Raw genomic sequence first — 22,708 nt, 5'->3', positions numbered from 1 at the left:
TTTGAAGAAGTATGGACCTATGATTCCACGGGCCCACAAACCGCACCAAACCATTGTTTTTTGCGGATGAAATGGCAGGTTTTGTTCAGGCCTTTTCTTTCCATGAAGAAATAGCAAACAATACTGAACAAAAATAACAATGCTGCTTGACACAACTCACGCGTGATCTGTCAAAAAAAGGCTATTGATTCAAGTACCTTTACTTGCAGCATACGTTGAATTTTCCGAGTGGTTTTTCGACTTAATAATGGAAAATATACAAGGCGTGTTCCAAAGTAAACAGAACTTTTTCAATCTATCGCCCCTAGTGGCGCCATCTATATGTCGACTGGTGCGTTAAAATCTGCTATTTTTATCAATTGTCCGATGGGAATGTCATGTAATTGGTAAAACTTTTACCAAAACGTTTCAATTGATGAAACAAGTTTGTGGCGATGATTGCCTATCCCGTAGCAGAATGCACAAGTGGTTTCAACGTTTTCAAATTGGTCGTAAGGACATAAATGACGATCAAAAAGCCAATTCAAAATCCGTGATCACCGGAATTTGCACCGAAACGTAAATTCATCAAAAATCAGTATGTATTAAAAAATCTATGAAAATTGCTTACAGCCTTACCTAAAAAGCTGAATATCTCGAAAAGCATTAATGACAGCGATTTTGACCCTGGAACCTTTTTATAGCAAATAAACTATCTTACAAATTTGCCATGAACATTTTTTCTATAGCTCCTGTCTTTTACGAGATATATACAAAAAAATGCGAAATTCTTGGAAAAATCGGATTTAAAGCCCTGTGCTACCTCGCCGTAAAGTGAGTTACGACTTTGTTGCTCTGGGCACTTTTGTAGAGTGAACAATTCTGAGAAATATGCGTCTAAAGTCAAAGCGATGCCATAAAATACCTCTGATCTGTAGGAATTTAAAGATAACAAGTAAGGAAGGGCTAAGTTCGGGTGTCACCGAACATTTTATACTCTCGCACGATAAAGTGATAATCGAGATTTCATTATCCGTCATTTACATATTTTTTTATTTCGCTGTAAAATTAATTAGAATTAAATTCTGAGAGTTACCGATATTTTCGTGAAAAATTAGGTTAGGTTAGGTTGGGCACTGAGTTCTTCGTGTTCGATATCAGGGACTTTGAAAAGTTATAGTCCGATCACAACAATTTTTCCACAAGGGATAACTCAGCTCACATACCGTATTTGAGTAAAGTTTTATTCCGCTATGATCATTGGTTTCTAATGTATATATTATACAGAGAAGACATCAGATGGAATTCAAAATAGCGTTATATTGGAAGAAGGCGTGGTTGAGAACCGATTTCGCCCATATTTAGTATATGTCATCAGAGTGTTAAAAAAATATTATATACCAAGTTTCATTGAAACCGGTAGAGTAGTTCCTGAGTTATGGTTTTTGGTCCATAAGTGGGCGACGCCACGCCCATTTTTAATTTCTAAAAAAAGCCTGGATGCAGCTTCTTTCTGCCATTTTTTCCGTAAAATTTTGTGCTTCTGACGTTTTTTGTTAGTCGGTTAACGCACTTTTAGTGATTTTCAACATAACCTTTGTATGGGAGGTGGGCGTGGTTATTATCCGATTTCTTCTATTTTTGAACTGTATATGGAAATGTCTAAAGGAAATGGCTCTATAGAGTTTGGTTGACATAGCTATAGTAGTTTCTGAGATATGTACAAAAAACTTAGTAGGGGGCGGGGCCACGCCCACTTTTCCAAAAAAATTACTTCCAAATATGCTCCTCTCTAATGTGATCCTTTGTGCCAAATTTCACTTTAATATCTTCATTTATGGCTTAGTTATGACACTTTATAGGTTTTCGGTTTCCGCCATTTTGTGGGCGTGGCAGTGGACCGATTTTGCCCATCTTCGAACTTGACCTTCTTATAGAGCCAAGAAATACGTGTACCAAGTTTCATCATGATATCTCAATTTTTACTCAAGTTACAGCTTGCACAGACGGACGGACAGACGGACGGACGGACATCCGGATTTCCCCTCTACTCGTCACCCTGATCACTTTGGTATATATAACCCTATATCTGACTCTTTTAGTTTTAGGACTTACAAACAACCGTTATGTGAACAAAACTATAATACTCTCTTTAGCAACTTTGTTGCGAGAGTATAAAAACTCACGATTGTAGTGTATTATCTATGGAAAATTTTTACAGGCCTTGGTCCAGTTCTTAATGTTAATATTGAGGGATAAAATTTTCAGGGACTTTTTTTAGGGTATTTCCAAAGAAATTTCGTGACGGAACTGAAAAAAAATTAATTGTTGAAAAAAAAAAACATCCTAGTGTTCATACTATGGATGTACATACATGTAATAAAGGGTGATTTTTTAAGAGCTTGATAACTTTTTAAAAAAAAAAAACGCATAAAATTTGCAAAATCTCATCGGTTCTTTATTTGAAACGTTAGATTGGTTCATGACATTTACTTTTTGAAGATAATTTCATTTAAATGTTGACCGCGGCTGCGTCTTAGGTGGTCCATTCGGAAAGTCCAATTTTGGGCAACTTTTTCGAGCATTTCGGCCGGAATAGCCCGAATTTCTTCGGAAATGTTGTCTTCCAAAGCTGGAATAGTTGCTGGCTTATTTCTGTAGACTTTAGACTTGACGTAGCCCCACAAAAAATAGTCTAAAGGCGTTAAATCGCAATATCTTGGTGGCCAACTTACGGGTCCATTTCTTGAGATGAATTGTTGTCCGAAGTTTTCCCTCAAAATGGCCATAGAATCGCGAGCTGTGTGGCATGTAGCGCCATCTTGTTGAAACCACATGTCAACCAAGTTCAGTTCTTCCATTTTTGGCAACAAAAAGTTTGTTAGCATCGAACGATAGCGATCGCCATTCACCGTAACGTTGCGTCCAACAGCATCTTTGAAAAAATACGGTCCAATGATTCCACCAGCGTACAAACCACACCAAACAGTGCATTTTTCGGGATGCATGGGCAGTTCTTAAACGGCTTCTGGTTGCTCTTCACCCCAAATGCGGCAATTTTGCTTATTTACGTAGCCATTCAACCAGAAATGAGCCTCATCGCTGAACAAAATTTGTCGATAAAAACGAAACGAAACACATTTCGAACCGAACACTGATTTTGGTAATAAAATTCAATGATTTGCAAGCGTTGCTCGTTAGTAAGTCTATTCATGATGAAATGTCAAAGCATACTGAGCATCTTTCTCTTTGACACCATGTCTGAAATCCCACGTGATCTGTCAAATACTAATGCATGAAAATCCTAACCTCAAAAAAATCACCCGTTATAATAGTTAGTAAATACCAAGCTTCACACAACCCTTTACATATGACCTTCCACTGATTTTCAATTGCTGTGAACATTTGTAAAACAATTTATATTGCGCAATCACGTTAAATATTACCAATTCTCAGTGCCAAGAGATGCCGATGTGAAGCGATTTTCCTTTTATATAATCATGCAAGCTCAATAAATTGTTCAATTGCCGCTCATACAAATAAATAAACTAATAAATGCAGCGACAATCATCAGTGAGTGACAGCGTACAAATCATTTCAATTGCGAGATTGTCAATTCAATTAATTTAAATTGTATTACAAAGCGCAAACAGTGATTTTCACTGGAACTTAACGCAAAGCCAACAAAGTCCCTTAACCGCAGCCGCCAATCAGGATTGAATGAAAATTGACACAAGTTCCACTATACAATTAAGCATATTCACATATGTATGTATGCATATGTGTGTATGTATGTATATGCAACGGTACATTTGAATTGACGCACATTTCATGTTTGTATGTATTTAGTTGAAAAATATTAATAATTCTGTATTTGACCTTTTGTTGTACGCGCATAAATCAGAATTTATTAAAAAATAACAGCAGAATTGTGCGCACACACACTTATATATAAATATATATGTATATACATATGTATATATGTATGTATAAATATGTTACATTTGTACGTAAGAAGTAATTGCTATGTGACTTTAATCAGCAACACAAATTGACAATAATTATGGATTCTATGATTGTGAAATATTTCGCTGTCATTTTTGTATGCCGATATTGTCAATCTTTGACAATTAAATAAATGAACACTGAAACGAGTAGTAATTCATGATATGGGAAGCTTTTCACATTTGGTTGTAGTATTTATTAAAACCTCATGTACACTTCTTGCTCATAAATTAATTTAAGTGAATTTGGACAGCTTGCATTGTATCCAAAAAATTAATTCCGAGTGCTTGAGAGCTTGGCAACTCTACTACATTTCATCTCAATATGTAATATTCTATATGTATTGAATTTAATTTTTATTTTCACTGATTAATTTCAATGATTTAATCACTTGGCATTTGTGAGTAAGTTTAAACCACAAAACTATAAGCCTGCCAAAAACTGATAATATTCATTGATAAAATCTTTTATTTTCACTATTCAACGTTGTTGCCAGCTTTGGAGTTAGGTCTTTTTTTATATTCTCGCAAAATATTTTTATGAAACAGATACCAGGTCATTTCTCACGAAGGAACTCTCCTTCTTCCTTTCCAGAGACTCAGGTGCGAACTTCAAGGGCTAACTGCTCCTCGTTGTACCAGACTTCAGTCTCCGATCTGCTTTTGCTACTACCAGTTGAGCACACCTCAAACTCAACTCAATTCCATCATTCAAAAATTCTATAATATTATTTCAAGCTAAGTATAATAGCACTATTTCTGACAAAAACTATGCTGAAATTTCTAGGGAAGCCAAAACCTTACCGCGGGTAAATTTTACCACCTGCCCCCTGGGGGATGTTAATTCTTACAAATTCTGGTGTTTAACGTGAGTACCTGCTGACAACAGCCCACGGCACTTAAGAGGACAGCGGATCAAATCAATCCGTTGATTAGAGCTCTGAAATATCAGGCATTTTCAGTACCAATTGACATTGGGGAATGGACAAACAAACCTCCTTGGTAGGGTGTGCCGTACTTTGGTTCCGGCAATGCAATTCCACATTCAACTGACAAAGTGTCAGTTCTTCCCGCATTTGGGTTTTAACCACAACCACCATGATACTCCCCGTGGGACCAGTCCGCATAAGCAGGTTGAAGCGAACTCCAAGGGTTCCTGCTCTCCGTGGTACCAGAATTAAATCTCCGGTCAGGCCTCGTAATCGAAATCACCACCAGTTAAGCTCTGGACTGGTAGCCAGGGGTTGGACCCCATACACACGCCTTCGCCGCTTAAACAACTCACGCGCAAATGACCCTAACTGTTCGGTATTTCGACTTGTGGAGATCACACCACTAATATCTAATCGTCCCTCAGTCCAGCTAATCCCCACACCCCCCAGATCCCTAATGTCCGAGTATATCGGGCATTCTGCCATTTTATGCACCCAATCCTTTTCCCCCGCCCCACAAAAACAACCCGACCTCTCAGATATGTGCCCCTGATGCAAAACGCATTAAGAGGCCCATGCCCCGTGAGCAGAAAAACCAGACTCAGACAAAAACTGAAATCTGGGCTATTCCAACAAACCCAACTTTCCGAATGTACTCACAAGTCACTCGGCCGTTAGGACTATTATCCCAACGTTTTTGCCCCTACACCTAACCCTATCATCTAGAAGCTTCCTGCTCCCTCGATATTCCTCCCTCTCCACATCATCATCGGAAATCCAGCAGCAATGATACACTCAAGCTGCTTCTTAACCTGAAGGTAACAGCACGATGTATGACAATCATAGAACGCGGAATTGTGAGGAGTTTTTGGGACCCCAAGACAGTCATGGCTACTTCCCATCATACAACGGCTCCATACATTATAATCGAAATTCGAATAAATTCCAGGCAACAGCCCAAATTTTGTACCATTTTTTGCGGAAATTTAAGACGTGTATCAGCAATAACGAGCCGAATATTCTCTTCCAAGGCAACAATCGTATTGGGTTTATCTGTGTAGACTAGCTATAGTCCAGCGGTGCGAAGATATTGCGCTCACCAAAAGTTTCCTTGAAGAAACTGATTGTATCGTTGGCTACATTGCATGAAGTGCCCTCTTGTTGGGACCAAAGGTTATCCTCATCAACATCCTCCAATTAAAGTTCGAAAAGGTCATTAATCATGATTCTTGCTATTGATTGTAACATTTTCTTTACTCTCGAAGAAATGCTACACTTTTGAAGAAATATGGATCAATAATGTCCTGTAAAAGATAGTACTGTTCAAAACTACTAGAATCGCAATAAATCAATAAATAATTACGCTAGAGACATTATTCGACTAATCCAAATTCTTCCAAAGCTTTTCAAGCCCTAAGATACCGAATATTTGGACCCCAGTATCTATAGTTGATGTTTGACTGAAAATATCGGAATCCTTCCCTGACGGTGGTATCTCTTTATATCAAAAATGCGTTGAATATGGTCAATACTTCCCTGACCTTCATGTACCACCATCAAGATTTTCGAGCATCCAGGTAACTTTATGTTGGATATAACGGTCAATATTTTCTAAATGAAAATTGAACATGTTTTATTCACAACAATATATCTTTGTGTCTAAAATAGATAAGATTGGGCGAAAACTTGACCTAGCCCCCATATAACTTGTATCATGATTTTCGAACATCCGGCTGACTTTGCTCCATATGATTGGTGATTGATTGTATGCAACCCAGAGAAATTTTTTTAATGTGTGCATGATAATAGTTAATAGATCAAATCGGATCGATACTACCCCAACTCCCATATACAATACAAGTAAACTTAAAGTTTTATTCCGAATTTGTCGGTTAGTGTAAGAGTAAATGTATGTATAAAATTGCTTAGATTCCGATTCTCTGATTTACGTTTTACATCTTAAGGTATTTCCACGGCTTTGATTCCTGCAAGTTGCAAGTGTTTAAAATATTCGGTTGCACCCAAACTTAGCCCTTTCTTACTTGTTAAAATTAGAAATTTGACAAGCCAGAGCACTCCATTAGCCAACACTGATGACTCCTCTGAGGTGAGTATGATATGTCTTATTGCCATTATCTGCAATCAGCGTTGCTATTGATTTCACTAAACTGTCAAAGATTTGAAAATAGCAATATCTTATTAACAAGTAGTACTCGTGTATTCAAATCATCTCTGTATGTCTATCTCACTTTGATATGCAAGTATATACATATGTACACTTGTATTTGAAAACATTCAATATATACATATGTATGTGTACATAAATACTTATAATTGAAATTCTTTTATAAATAAATAACGGTCTTTCAAAATCTTTCAAAGTATAATTATAGACACGAGCAATTGAGGGTGAAACTCAATCGGCGATTAGATTTGAATTATTGATAATGCCAATCAGTGTCACAGCGCCAGCATACCAGCCAACACCTATCAACCCACCAGTCATTCATTTGGCGAACAATAATAACAACAGCGTTTGGGCAGTCATGCAAGAAACGATGTAAATAAACTTAATCTAAATGGTGTGTCGAACACACCTAAACCAGCCGCTGACAATATCAGACATTTTGGTGGAGTAAAAATCTTTGCTGCCTGAAGTGTTTCTCTTATTGGATATGTTTATTATTTTTGATTTAAAGTCAGGTTTCTGTCATCAGCAGGGTAGAAACTATGATATTGTATGCTCACATTATTTAACTGAGCTATATAATCTCAATCAATATTATAGGTAAATATTAAATGTCAAGAAAGATAGACATGTTAGCATGGGATCGCATCATAACAGCATCCAGATAGTTTGAGTAACTGGTTAGCGGTCAATATACGAGGTTTCTTAATGAATAGAGCATACAGGGTTTGATCGGAAAGTAATAGGACTGATTTTCTTCCACTGCGACTGTACTTTGGATCGTGCGCGCACCAATTGGTTTCGGTAGAAGGCGTTCCTAGCTAATGAACCAACGGGGCTAGTCAGTTGTCTCCGAACCTGGAGGATCAACATTTTCGTGCGACGTGTTTCTGTGAGTGGTGCAAGACGAAAATGCAGCGTTCGCTAGAACAGAAGTACGCAATTAAATTCTGTGTGAAACTCCGTAAATCTGCGACAGAGACGTTTGATATGATCAAGCTGGCTTACTCAGATGCTGCTTTAGCAAGAAGTGGTGTGTTTCGGTGGCATCAGACCTTTTTTGAGGGCCGTGAAAAAGGAAAGAATAAGCAAATCCAAAGTTAAAACGATGCTCTTTGTCTTTTTTGACATCAAAGGCATCGTTCACCATGAATTTGTTCCTCCTGGACAAAAACCGTCAACGCCAAGTTTTAGGTGGAAGTCCTCAAGAGACTCAAACGAAGGATCAATCAGGTCCAACAAGACATCGCAGCCTATTGAAAGCCCCGGCTTACTCCGCTTTTCTTGTGAACAGCAACTTAACCAACGCCGGCATCCCAACGATCCCGCAGGCGCCATACAACCCAGATGTGGCCCCAGACTCTTTTATGTTTCCTTGTCCGAAAAGGCTGATGAAAGGCAAGCATTTTGAGATGACAGAGGGGGTACAAGCAACATATACCTCGGCTCTCAAGGCAATTCCGGAGAACGGATTTCTTCCATGCTTGGAAATTGTACTGTTAGCGTTGCATCGGCGCAGAAGAAGCCTATTTTGAGAGTTTTTAAAGAATTTTAACGATTGGTTCAATAATTTTTTTTTAACGACTCAGTCCTATTACTTTCCATACAAACCTTATATTTTTCTGCTAATAATATATCGTAAAGCCAAAAGTGGACTAAATCGGGTCAATACTGCCCCTAACCCCCATACATATTATATTATATTATATATAAGGATTTCACACTTTCGATTGGATTTATACTGTATTGTATGTATAAAATTTAGTCTCTTTGAATGAGTTTGTATCAAATATGCGTATCTAATTTGGGTTTACTGGGCTAATTTTAATATCATTATCCCGGATATGAAGCAAAATATAGTAATGTGGTTAGAGAGACTACGACCTATGATATAGTTTAATAAGACTCCGAACATGATTGCAATAATTTCACCTTTTCATCGAGTAGGGTGTGTTCGTAACATTTCATAATATAAGATCCTTGCGAGAGTATAAAATGTTCAGTTACACCCGAACTTAGCCCTTCTTTACTGATTATTATAATAGTACTTTATAGAAGTATGGGTGTTTTGGGGAATGCAGTCACGAAGTAGAAATGGTAACTGACTGTACGCTATAAAATTCATTTAATATCAACTTCTGTGAGTGTGGGAAAATTATCTGAACTTTTATCTTTAATAAGTAGCTCAATTTGCGGGTCAAAGTTTACATCCTCTTCAACGTGAGACGCGCCTGAATGTTAAATAATAAAACTTGGACTTTAACCTAGCTCATGGCAAATCAGATTTACCGACATTTCTGTGTCTGACATTTTTCATGCACTCGTATTAATTACCTTGATCGTACACAAATTCTGATATATTGAAGTAGAAATTTAAGACTCTTATACACACACAGCTATACTTTATGGGCGCAGTCAATTAATAGAAATGTATAAGTAGTGTGGTAAGAGCGGGATGATATTGTGATTTATGTGCACTTTAGCAGTTTTACATTAATTTGAGCATAAACTGCCACAACATAAATTAGCTTCCGTTTTAACTAATTGTATGAAGTGCAATCAGTCAACCATACATTTTATATTACGGAAATAAACTCATACACACATGCTTTCTGTGTAGATGCCGTGGATATATGTATATATGTATGTATGGTATATGTATATATAATTGCCACTCAGTCGAAAATGAAAGCGTATGTGATTATATTTCGGGAGAATACTGAAGTTTCGCCTCCACCAAATACTGAAAAATACCACAAACGCCCCCAAATTATACAAAGGCTCTTTATACATTGACATGTGTGGGTGGTAGTATATGTGGTGATAATATGAGTGTACTCGGCAATTGCTTTAGGCATAACATATTTCGTAGGTTATAAGTGAGCATTTGCAGTTAAAAGCCATATGGTACCCTACAAACTACACTTTAAGGCAATTACATAAGTTGAGTAGTTGAGCTAACGAAAACACGAAATTTAGAGATGAAAGTTTACAGATAATTACACAATTTAAGTGAGAGCATAAATTTACGTAAAAGAAATGGAATTTTTAAAGTCGTACTATACTTTGCAGAAGGCAAGTAGTCGTTTTATAGGAACTTTTCAAGACGAAGTTAGAATAATATTGTTTACGGAAGACAAATTGTCGTTACAAAAGTAATTTTTTTATAATTTACGATTTTGCTTGGACTAAGTGATCGCAACTTTAACTGTAGTTGCTTGTCAACGGTTTAATTTATTGCGAAACTTCACTTGTTTCATGTGATAATTATCCGTTAAGTGTGATTATGTGATTTAACACCTTTCCTGTTGGCCAATTCTGGACGCTTCTGATCGATTGCCTGCTTCAAGCGGTCCAGTTCGCAGTAGATGGTAGAATTAAGCCTCTGGCCAGATGGGAGCAGCTCATAGTGGATGATTCCCTTCCAATCCCATCAAACACACAGCAAAACTTTCCTGGCCGTCAATTCCGGCTTGACCATTGTTTGGGACAACTCACCGGCCTTCGACCACGACCGTTTTCGCATGATATTGTCATATGTGATCCATTTTTCGTCGCCAGTCACCACCCGATTCAAAAATGGGTCGAGTTTGTTCCGCAGACGTTGATTTGGTCCAGAACGTTTTTTTGCGTCAAGTCATGCAGCACCCAAACACCAACCTTTTTTTGTATATCCAGCCTTCTGCAGATGGTTTAAAATGGTTTGGTGACTAAGTCCCGTCTTCTGGGCGATGTCACGAGATGCCACATGCCGGTCTAACTCGATGTTTTCCATGATTTGATCGGTATATGTCGTCACACGTTGGCTGGCTTATCCATAGTGTCGTTTCACCCGCTGTGAATCGTCGAAACCATTTATCCGCACTTCGAAGTGATAGAGCACCATCCCCCAAAACACTATTAATCTAGCGGATTGCCTTTAACGAGACCTGCAAAGATATATAGTATTGTCAGATACGAGCTCTGTAGCACTTTATACATAGCCGCGAAATTCAAAAGACAAAAATTCACGATAGGTTCAATTAGTAATTTGAGGATATAACCATATAACAAGACATACTTATGTACATAGGGAGATTGGAATACTCTGATCTGATCTACATATTCAACTTTGTAGCATTTAGCTAAAGTCGGTATTACTCAACAAAATTTTAAGTTGAGTTCCGACTCTTCTCACTACCTCTATGTCTCTGTGTGTGTTTTTGTTACATTTAAAGCTAAGTGGCAGCATGGACCCCCAATTAGATGCTCATCCAAGCAATTAACACACAAGAATGACATAAAACAAAATAGCTGCAACATAATATTCATAAATATTAAAATGCAACCACGAAAACTCAAAACGAAGAGCAACCAACCAAGCGGACACAAAGTGTTGAAGCTAATGCACGAAACACACAAAATTATATCCAGCTAGCCAACAAAAGCATATGGTGCATGTATGCATAAGTATGTGATCCCACATAGAACTTTGAAGGCAGTCAAGCGAATTAAAAGAATCTGACTATGATGGCGCTATTCATTCAGAAAGGTTGACAGCGTAGGGTCTGAGATGACACCCCATAGTGTCTGCTGTTGTTGACGTGTGGCAATAAAATTCAATTAAAGCGAAAAGATACATAACGTCAAGCAAAAGGATAAAGAGCGGATGCAGAGCGTAGGCATATAATTATATATATGATACGTGGGTGTATCTGTTTCTTTGTGCAAGTATACGGTGGTTTATTTTAAATATTAATTAATGCAATATACTAGAACTATCAATATTTATTAGCCTCAGACTCAGAATTTTTAAAATGAATTAAATACGAATTTTGAAAATTAAAATTTCGGGTTTTTCCTACTCCGTTTCCACGCGATCTTTTAAAAGAACGCCGTTTGCTTCGCATTCGATTAAAAGTACAAACATATAGTCTTATCTGGATTTTTCTGGGCTATCGTTGTTCGGCCGATGGGAATACGAGTATTTATATTCGGAAGATAATCGTCAGGTATTTTTCAGCAAAAAACAAATTTTAGACTTTTCTGTTTGCTAAATATGCCTAGCCTCCTTTTCAACTCTAGCTAACAGCCCTTATAAAGAATGTTCCAAAATTAACGCAACATTTACATTTGTCCACCATTTATGTAGCAAAGTGTTGACAATTCAAAGAAAAAAACAGTCAACAGCTGGCAGTTCAAATTTAGCGAAAATGGAGCGTTACATGATAGAAAACGTGTATTCATTATTGAGTAATATTTCAAAAATAATGAAGGCTACGCGGCTGCAGTTTGAAATGCATCCAGATCAGCAGTTTGGTGTGGATTTTGGGCTGGATGCATAATTGAACATAGTTCTTTTGTTTGGAAAATGAGATGATTTAATACCATTATTTTTTTTTATGGGGGCCAATTGCAACAGGCCACAAACTCTCGTGCTTTAAAGGAGGAGATTCGATATTGCATCAATGCAATTAGGAAGGGGTACTTTCACAGATACAGGTAAATATATAACATACTAGAAAGAGTTAACGACAGCGAAACAATCGTTTATCCTTTCAGAAATTTGACGCCAATTCGTGATACCAAGTGCTTCTCCACCTAATCTTTCCAACGGAGTGGAGGTATTCCATTTCCTCTGCGTCGAATACTTTTAGAGCTCGAGTGTTTTCATCCATACAGACGACATGATCTAGACCGTGCAGTCGCTGCCTCTTGATTCGCTAAACTATGTCAATCTCGTTGTATTACTCGTACAGCTAATCGTTCCATCGAATTCTCCGTTGTCAATGCGCAAAGGACCATAAATCTTCCGCAAAACTTTTCTCTCGAAAACTCGTAACGTCGACTCATCAGAAGTCGTTATCGTTCAAAAGTCATTTTACGAATCTCAAATCTGTCGTCGTCGCCGTAGAGCTCATACAGTTCGTCTTTCCATCTTATTCGATATTTATCGCTCACGAAAACGTGTTGAAAGACCTTGTGCATAAAATTTCTCTCGAATGCTCCAAATGCATTTTCATCTCTGTTCGGCATCGTCCAAGTTTCCGTGACGTATAACTATTTGCGAATGATGAGGGACTCACAGAGAGTAATCTTTGTTCGTTTAGAGAGGAATTTGCCTTCCAATTGCCTATTGATCACCTGCCTAACACTTGTTATCAATACATAGTTATTCTGCGCTTGATGTTCAATCTAGATTGTTAATAGAATTCAGCCTGTCAGTGCTGTCGACCAAGAGGTGAAGGGTGTAGAAGCAAGTACTTGTCAAGGCTCTTATCAACGATTTGGCGTATTGTGAAAATCTGAGCTATGTTTAATTTACCAGGTCTAAAGTCATAATAATAAGATCAAATCAGTTTGCACAAAGAGCTTGGTTAATTCAAAAGTTCAAGATAAACCATTATAAATGTATTTCAGTTCCCTTCCTTCGAGATGGAGGCTCTTTTTAAGCTATCTATGGGTCTTCTTATTCTCTTTGAGGAATCCTTCTTCAATGCATCTATGAACGTTGAACTCTTTTTGCAAAAAAAGTTCATGATCTGTAGACAATGTAAAATCATCGTGTGTACTTTTGTCACATCTTAAGCTTTATCATATTGTAATTGGGTACGAAAATATTTTCAATCAACAAGTAGCTACAAATTATTTACACTTTTGGTTTACCTGATATATACCTTGTATGTTCACATAAATATACGTATAGATATATCTGCATAAGCACATATTACATATTACGTAAATTCATTATTTCCTATTGTCTCTCCAGCTTCAAGACTTGCCATTTTGCTGTCAACAAGTTGTCAGTTTCGAACGTAAAATGACCAATCCACTCACTGACCCGCCGCCATAGTCACTGGCGCCAATATATTGCTGCATGTGTACTCGTAAAGCAGTCCGTTTGGGCATAAAATTTCATTTAAAAGGTCTTGCGGTTTGATTTTACAAAGTGTCAAAAACGTGCACAAATATACATTTGTGGTAATGTGACAGACAAAATGACAAGCAGCAGTAAAAAATATGTGGTATGGGGGACTGGAATTTTGTGTGGCAATTCAAGTTGAAGAATTTTTACACACGACTGACCTTTTGCAAAATAAAATTAATAGATCTAACTTGAGGTGTGAGTTAGGCGTGTGCAGAGTTGAGTGTTTGTTATTGACGCATTTAACCCACTTCAAAGAGAGTGCAAATAGAAGAATTAATTTTAGATCTAAGGGTGCCCTTAAGTACTGCGCAGTTGAGCTACTCGAAAAAGTAGAGTTGAGTAATTGCGCAAAGATTTAACCACTAAAATGTAGACAAATAAATATCTCATAACGTACTCGTCGGCACACAGCACACATTGTACAACTGAAGTACAAATAATTAAAGTGAACAACTGTTTAATCAAATAAGTTAAGTGGTAGTTTCTGCCACTTTAAGGTTATATAAAAATAATGAATCGCATTATATAGTACCTTGTATAAGCAAATGATGGACGTAATACCATGTTTCGTACATAAACCTGCTAGCAAAGCTTCAAAACTGGGTAGCGAAAAAGTTGCGTTGGTAAAAGCAGTGTCGTTCCTAGTTCAATTGGTTGTAATCCAAAAGTATGAGTTAAAAAAATAGTATAGTTTCAAATCAAATTTGACAAGAAGTTTTTAAATGTTTCATTTCGTGTAACAAGATGATCGACTTCAGGAAACGGTGGTAGGTAGATCTGACGTTATAGCAATAGTCGAGAGTGTTTTACGTGGGATCCTACCTGCGAAGGCCTAAATCCACGATGCTCAGAAGCAAAACGGATCAATACTATGCTTCGATCAGCGTCCTGAAAACTGGGTAACGATTTTCAGTACCACTAACACACTAACCATCTTGGTGGGGTTCGAGGCCAATCTAAAACCTCTTCCGTACTATGTGCGCCAGGTTGCAATGCAACTCCACATTTGAACTGACAAAGTCAGTTCTTCCCGCGATTTGGGTTTTAATCACAGCCACCACGAATCTCCACAAAGGGCCAAACCCAATGAGCAGATTGGAGTTCTACCTCCAAGGGCTTACTGCTCCCCGTGGTACCAGGTTAAAGTCTCTGGTAAGACCTTGTAACCGAAGTTACTACCAGTTGAGTTTCCACACAACTCTGGACTGGCGGCCAGGATCTTAGTCGCCTCTTACGACAGGCATGCCTTACCGCGGGTATATTCGGTTCCCCCCTGCACCAAGGGGGTCCCCCCTCCCCGCAGGGGGACTGACGTTATAGCAATAGGAACAGTATAGTATTAGGTTGGAAAAGCATTTATCCACCATTGAACGAGAACGGATTTAGACTTGGAAGGCGGCAACGTTCGCTGTCAGGGTTAGATGTCGCTAAAGTACAAAGTTGGGTATTTTTATTTAGCTAACCGAGCAAAAAGACAAGGTGAGCGTGTGTATGAAATATACTGCTTTCCTGAAGTGCTACTCGTAGGAACTATCTCGTAATGAACAATCGGTTCCAGTAGGCAAATATATGTCAATACTTAAATAACATTTTTGTGCCAAATAGAAAAGCATACGTAATGCACTTCAACGAATATTTATTTGTCGTTTCAGATAAGAACACAGCTCTTCATCGATCTCTTGGTCATTATATAAGTCATCATAATTGATTGCTTAAGAGTCCAAAGCTTATATACAAGCTACCAGATCTCTAACAACATTTAGTTCACAAGGCAGCAATTTCGCAAAGGGAATGGTAAAGAAAAGTTATCTAATTTCAAACGGCAACCTTACAAGGATATCAGCCATACAAAGTTTAATTGATTCTTCCGACTAATTTTTACCCAAGAAAGTATATAATTTCAATTGTGAAGCAATTAACCCATCCATAACCAAGACTGACCAGCAAAATATATAAAATAGCCAAAACACCCCAAAAATTCGTCAGCTACACAAAACACAAAAATCCATACAATGTGGGGTAGGGCGGGAGTTATAAGTAGAAATTAAAACCACTTAACATCTTGTAATTTATTAGCTTTGTTTACCTAATTAGCCCCATGAATGATACATGGGGGAATAAATATGCTGACAAAGGCAGAACAGTGTATTGGCTCCGGTGTCGACCATTCCACAGCAGCACGACTTTAACGCTTCATGAAGCCGGGTGACAAGGCAAGACAGCAGCAGTAAGGACAGAAAACAGCAGGAGTATTTTAGATAGAAAACTATGGCAGTCATAATTCTTATCGAGACAGAAGTGTACAAACACCCACACCAACTTTCTACTCACAGCTAGTAACGAACGACTATGCTTAACTGTCCCATTGCTATGTCCCTTCGTTCAGCATAGTGCCAGTACGTCGGCGTAGAGAGTTTGGTGGTATAGAAAATGGAATATTGCCTAAATGCTCATAATTCACAGTAGCGCATAATATATTTACGTTTTCTCTTGCGACGTAAGTTTTTTTTTGGTCTTTGTATTTATTGCTTTTGAGACGATTTGACTGGCCTTCGTTGGGTCGCAGTCGCCTTAGATTGCTGGCTGTTTGATGGTGGCGTTAAAATCGTTTAAGACACAACATAAATAAAATCTGAAGCGTGTGATGTGGTCGAGCAATAAATAATAAAGCACGAGTTATGTACGTTGCGAATAATATGGAATGAGCAAAGGAGCAGACAGTTAGACAATAACTTCCTCTAGCGCATAAAATAAAGCAATATCAAGCAAATCCATTGCAGCAATTTAGTCAGGCTCGTTGTTTATTTGCAGTTCATGGTCGTAACGTTTTATTTTTTGGTGCTCGTCTTCGACTTTGTGAGCTTTCTTCTTTCTAATTTTTCAATGGTTTTGCCAGATTTCTTACAAACACTTGATTTCGGTTGAGGTTATCTGCTGAAGCTCGCAGTTTGGCCGGTTAGTGGCAGTATTCCTTCAGTTATGCTTCTATTATAATTGTACAAGGTTTGTCTGGAAAGTAATAGGACTGATTATCTTCCGCCACGACTGTACTTTGGAGCGTGCCCGCACTAACTGGATTTGGTAGAGGGCGTTTCTAGCTAACGAACAAACGGCTGATCAGTTGTCTTCGAGCATCTGGAGAGTCAGGAAAAACATTTTCGCGCGACGTGCTAGTGGTGCAAGCCGAAAAGAAGAGATAGGCGATTAAATTCTGTGTGAAATTCGGAAAATCTGCGACAGAGACGTTTGATATGACCAAGCAGGCTTACCCAGATGTTGCTTTAGCAAGAAGTGGTGTGTTTCGGTTACACAAGGCCTTTTTGGAGGAGTAAATCCAAAGAGAAAATAATGCTCATTGTCTTTTTTGACATCAAAAGCATCATCCACCACGAATATGTTCCTCCTGGACAAACCGTCAACGTCAAGTTTTACGTGGAAGCCCTCAAGACAATCAAACGGAGGATCAATCGGGTCCGACAAGACATCGCAGCCGATTGGAAGTTGCACCACGACAACGTCCCGGCTCACACCGCCTTTTTTGTGAACATATGTATATTGTGAACCGCAACCTAACCAAGGCCGGTATCCCAACGCTTCCGCAACCGCTCTACTACTCAGATGTGGCCTTCCGGACTGTTTTATGTTTCCTTGCCCGAAAAGGCCGATAAAAGGAAAGCATTTTAAGACAACAGAGGCAATGGGCTTTTCGAAATGAAATCTTAATTCTATATGTTTGCCGGACAAGAGTATCCAAAAGATCTAAAAAATTATTTTGGAGGCCTGAAAGTTAAGTTGATACAGAAAGCGGGGGCCACGCAGCTAATCGCAAAAAATTATACCAATTTTAAATGAATTCAGCTTCGAATTATCCTACATCTGTCATACTCTCCTAGTCGAGCTTTCAGAGAGAGAATTGTCAAGTCTGATGCCTATTTTGGTTGGATCTCAGTGGTAACTAACAAACAAGCTTTTCAGATTGTCTGATCTATATACATACCTATTTTTCAGCTATACCGGTGAGGCATTTTTTTCTTACGGAACATCTAGCAAATCAATTGTTGAAAACATATACATATTTGCATATGTGTAGCAACAAGTTTGTAAATATGTGGCTCAAACTAGAGAATATCCAATCATATCTTCTATATATGTATACCTATAGACGTCAAAATTTCGTACCCATTTATCAAAGCAAACACACTGATTTATAGATATGTAAATATGTTTGTGTCCATGTATGAGATTTGCCCACAACCCATGGTAAAGTCCGTGCTCATGGTGCGAAAGCTCATAATAATTTATGAGTGCCATCAGCAACCCTTAAACCTTAAATGATAAATGGCGTGCCAGGCTGTCGGGCGCTGTGTGTTGTGAACCCCAAAAACTTGCAGCCAGCAAGACGAGCTTAACAGCGAAATGTTCTTCTCGCCCCCAAAACAGCTGCCACTTGTGTTGACCCATCCCAAGTGTTAAGGTTCAACAATGTACGAATGTGTGTTTTTGATATTGCATGTGAGTTTCTAGTAAGTGTGTGTGTATTGTATAATATAGTGTTATAATTTTACTAGTTGGCATTCGTTGCAATTTCTTTGTTTCTTTCGTTTTTCCATACCTTGCAGCTTTCTCACTTGCGACTTTAACTGACATTTGCTGCCGTCACTTGTCCACTGTCAAAGTCTTTTTCCGACTTCAACTCTGCAAAACCTTGACATTTATACCAAGCCGTTTCCGTTAGGATGGGATCTGCTTATTTGGACAATGTTGCTTCAACAATAAAATTTATAGCTGAAAAGTCAGTATTAAGAATGGTTATCCGATACTTTGTGACATAAAACCCGGAAATTGTAAATAAAACGCAAAATATTTAATTATTCTTCAATCTTTATTTTGTTGCCTTCAAAGTAATCCACTTATGCCAACGATTTTTCCAGTCCACGAAACACTTTTCATAAGCATTTTTTGGGATGGCCTTCAGCTCTTTCATCGAATTGGCTTTTATTTCTGTGATCGATTGAAAAGGGGTTTAATTCCGATGATTATTGACTTGTTTACATGTCAAGCTCATAAACTCATGCCTCATCGGCAGTTGTAATGCTCTTCATGAATGTGAAATCGGAATTCGCACGATCGAAGTGCAAAGACACTTATTTGCGGTACTCTTTTTGAAAAAAATTCAACTTTATCGAGGCGAGTAGAGCAAGAACGAACATTTCATACCCAAAATTGAACATGTCGGCCAGTCTGCGAAATATCTTTATAATAAATCATCGAAATATGTTCTCGAGTATATTTGAGTAATGCCATAAGATAATGCAATCTCTCCAATAGCCTCAACAAACCCCATATAAAGATTTAGGACTTTTCAGCTGGCTTCAAATGTCAATGTAATTGACTGATGCTAATTTCCCTGATATGTATAGGGGGGCCATATAAAATTTTAAATTTCGAAGATAGGGCGTAAAAGATTTAGTGTAGCGTTTGCTGTATGACACATAGCGCCGTCCTGCTGGAAGCAAATGTTGTCCAAGTTTTCCTCTTCAATTTGCTTGAAGAAAAATTCGGTTAACGTTGCGCGATATCGCTCACCATTGATGGTTACGGTTCCTTCCTCACTTTCGAAGAAAAATGGGCCGACGATTCCACCAGACCAAAATCCGCACCATTCAGTGATTCGTGCTGGGTTCATTGGCCTCTCGACGAATGCGGGTTTTCTGTGCCCCAAATGATCCTCGTCCGAAAAGATGATTTTTCGGTAAAATTGACCATCCTCGGTCAAACGATCTTCTGCCCAATCTGCGAACTGTAGAATAGTGAATAGCGACCCGAATTTTAGACTTTTTACTGAATATCTATCACTTTCCGAATGTTATTTGACGTTTCAAATGTCGAAATATAGATTATTCAAATTTAAAAGGTTAGATGGCCCACCCGTTATAATGATTTTAGATTCTTTGGTTGTGAGTTTCTATCATTTTGCTTCTACGAATAATAAATTTCGAATTCAATTGCAACATTCCTTGATAAAGTTTTGAAAATATTTGCCCGGCTTTAATGCTTCCGAATTGCGAGCGTATAAAATGTTAGCTTACACTCGAACTTACCGCCTTCTTACTTGTTGAATTTAGAGCTATATTACTAACATCCATCCGGTCAGTGATCAGAGCGCCTGAGGGTATGCATTTAATTTTGGATTATAAATAAAAAGCTTCGTTTTTTCGTCATTGAATTTGGTTTTAATCGTGCCTTTGCTGCCTTTGTATGTAGAGGATCGAAAATATTTCAACTACTAATTATAAGTATAATTAAATATAACTGAAACAAAAACAGACTTCAGTAATCTAATGATTTATATGTATGTAAACCAAAACTCTTTAACAACTGGATCTGAAGAAGTATATACAAAATCTAATTCGCAATCTTATAGGTATAAGAACACATCATATATATAAGGTCAGTGTCTCAGATATGTTAAGTTATTTGTCAGATACATTTCATTCCTGGTCAGAAGCGTAGATAAGTTAAGTCATGCTATTTGACAAAGTATAAGTAGTCTAATGTATTTCTAACGAAATGGGTAATTTAAGAATTAATTTATTAAAAAAGAATGTACATATAGTACATACATATGTATGAATAATATTGCACACGCACTGCCTTCTGACAACACCAACTTCTTAAACATGTGACGGTTTGTAAATGATATTTGTCATCTTGTCATTTAAGTGACGCAGTTTGTTTTATTGCTTCACTACACATTATTACAATTCTGAAAACATTGTAATATTTTTTTATACCAGCGCAAAGTGCCGGAATGGGTATAAATGTTTTTTCCTTGCAAATAGCTACGTATGTGATAGATAAACACACATATAAATAAATCTAAAAACGAGAAAAAATATTAAATTCGGTTGCGCCAAGGCCTTAATACCATATACAAATACAAAAGATTCGATACAAGAATTTGATAATGTGCTGGTCTTTGATCTAAACGATTTCGTCGCAGGATATAGTATATCGTTGCTTTGAACAATAATCTGTGCCGAGTTTCGTTAAGATATCTCGTCAAATAAAAAACTTTTCTATACAAGTTTTTAACAATCAGTTTGAATGACAACTTTATGCTATAGTGGTCCGATAACGGCGGCTCCCACAAATTATAATTTTTTTTGAAGAGAAAGATTTCAATTGACAAGGCTAAATCGAGTCAAGAATGATGATAAATAAAGGTTTCTGGAACGCACAGCCGACGTTTTTTACTCGCAAAGGTAATGAGATCAGTTGTGTTATATGTGACTCCAATATGGATCCAGGCGCTAAGCATACAAGCATATGCACAGGATCAGGCTGTCGGCACTAAGAGTTATCAGTGCTTTCTAAACAATTGCTGCAGTTATAGCCAGTATGACGCCTGTCCAGGGTGACGAATACGAGCGAGTATACAAATTGTCTATAGGAGCTATAGGAGCTAAAAGAGAAGTGAGAGTCAAAAGCTTATCACTATGGCAGCAGCGGTGGCAAACCTCACTTAAAGGACGGTAAATCTACAGACCGAAACCGGACATCCAGTCATGGACCGACATATGACATGGGGACCTGGATTTCCACCTAACCCTAATACTAAATGGACATGGGTGCTTTAAAAGCACCTGTACAGATTCCAGCACGACATTAGTCCGAATTGTCCAACGTATTCAGAGTACTTTGAAGACTCTGAGCATGTATTCTTTTATTGTTCTCCGTTTTTAAATACAAGAGAAAAGCTTAAAACAACACTCGGCTGTAGTTTTACGTCCACTGAGAGCTGGAAAGCTGTCAACGAAGCGGCAGCCCCAATCAAGACAAAACTGAGAAATGTAGAGCAGGGTAGGCAGCCCTCAGCCCGTGCGACAGCGGAGACTCAAATGTCTTATCACTTCCACGAAGTAATATTTAAACAGATGGTTCCGTGGGATAGTTTTGGTTAGGGTTGGTTTTGGGTAGGTCAGGTTTAGCAGATTAAAGATCCACATTCCGGCTTTTGATGCTTTCCCCTACTTAAAAAGAAAGGTACAATCTTCCTGTTCCTTTCATTTATACTCTGTTCGGGATATACGATAATTACTAAATCCATTTACTCTTGTTTCTGGATGTCTGCCTTGAGCTCTTCAATGGTCCCAGAGTTGTTAAGTAGTATAGTTCTTTAGTTTTTAAATAACATCACAAAAAGAAGTCACAGTAGAAATAAAAAGTGGATATTTGGTTGACCAGACATCAGATGTCCAAGGAATTTTTCTTATAAACACCGTACAGTTTTCTTCGTGTACCGTCTTGTTAGGACTAATATCCACCAATAATATTTTCTAGTATTTATAGGCAGACCAAACGAATCAACATACTTCGATATCGATTTACAACGTCTGACATTGTGTCTAGTTTGCAAAAATGTAGTCCAATGATGTTCCATAGTTCTATTACTGTTTCCGAAATGATGCTTATTTACATTGCGTGTAAAAGAGGTCTAACCCATATTCTCGTGGGATTTACAAACCTAAACCATGTGATCTAGTTTAAATAAGAAACTCAATAAACGGTAACGGAAAAAAGACTGATAAACCCTGAGTTACAAAGAGTACTGGGTATAATATATTTTTCGGTTCCGAGCGCACTTAGCTCCTCCATACTTGTAGAAATTGTTGCAGTCGTCTGTCTGCTCGTTTTA

General features: G+C 37.9%; 1 long non-coding RNA gene across 1 annotated transcript; it reads left to right on the top strand.

The window, feature by feature from the left end:
* The first annotated feature begins 14,567 nt into the window (after window positions 1-14,567).
* Window positions 14,568-18,863, top strand: LOC125780019 (uncharacterized). Its single transcript, XR_007423514.1, has 3 exons — window positions 14,568-14,777; window positions 15,663-17,961; window positions 18,019-18,863. It is a non-coding gene; the product is annotated as an uncharacterized LOC125780019 (long non-coding RNA).
* The last annotated feature ends 3,845 nt before the right edge of the window (window positions 18,864-22,708 follow it).

This window comes from Bactrocera dorsalis, chromosome 1 (assembly GCF_023373825.1).
Source record: "Bactrocera dorsalis isolate Fly_Bdor chromosome 1, ASM2337382v1, whole genome shotgun sequence".
In the NCBI taxonomy this organism is placed as follows: Eukaryota; Metazoa; Arthropoda; class Insecta; order Diptera; family Tephritidae; genus Bactrocera; species Bactrocera dorsalis.
Note: the sequence above shows the minus strand (reverse complement) of the source record. Positions and strands in the feature narration are given on the sequence as shown.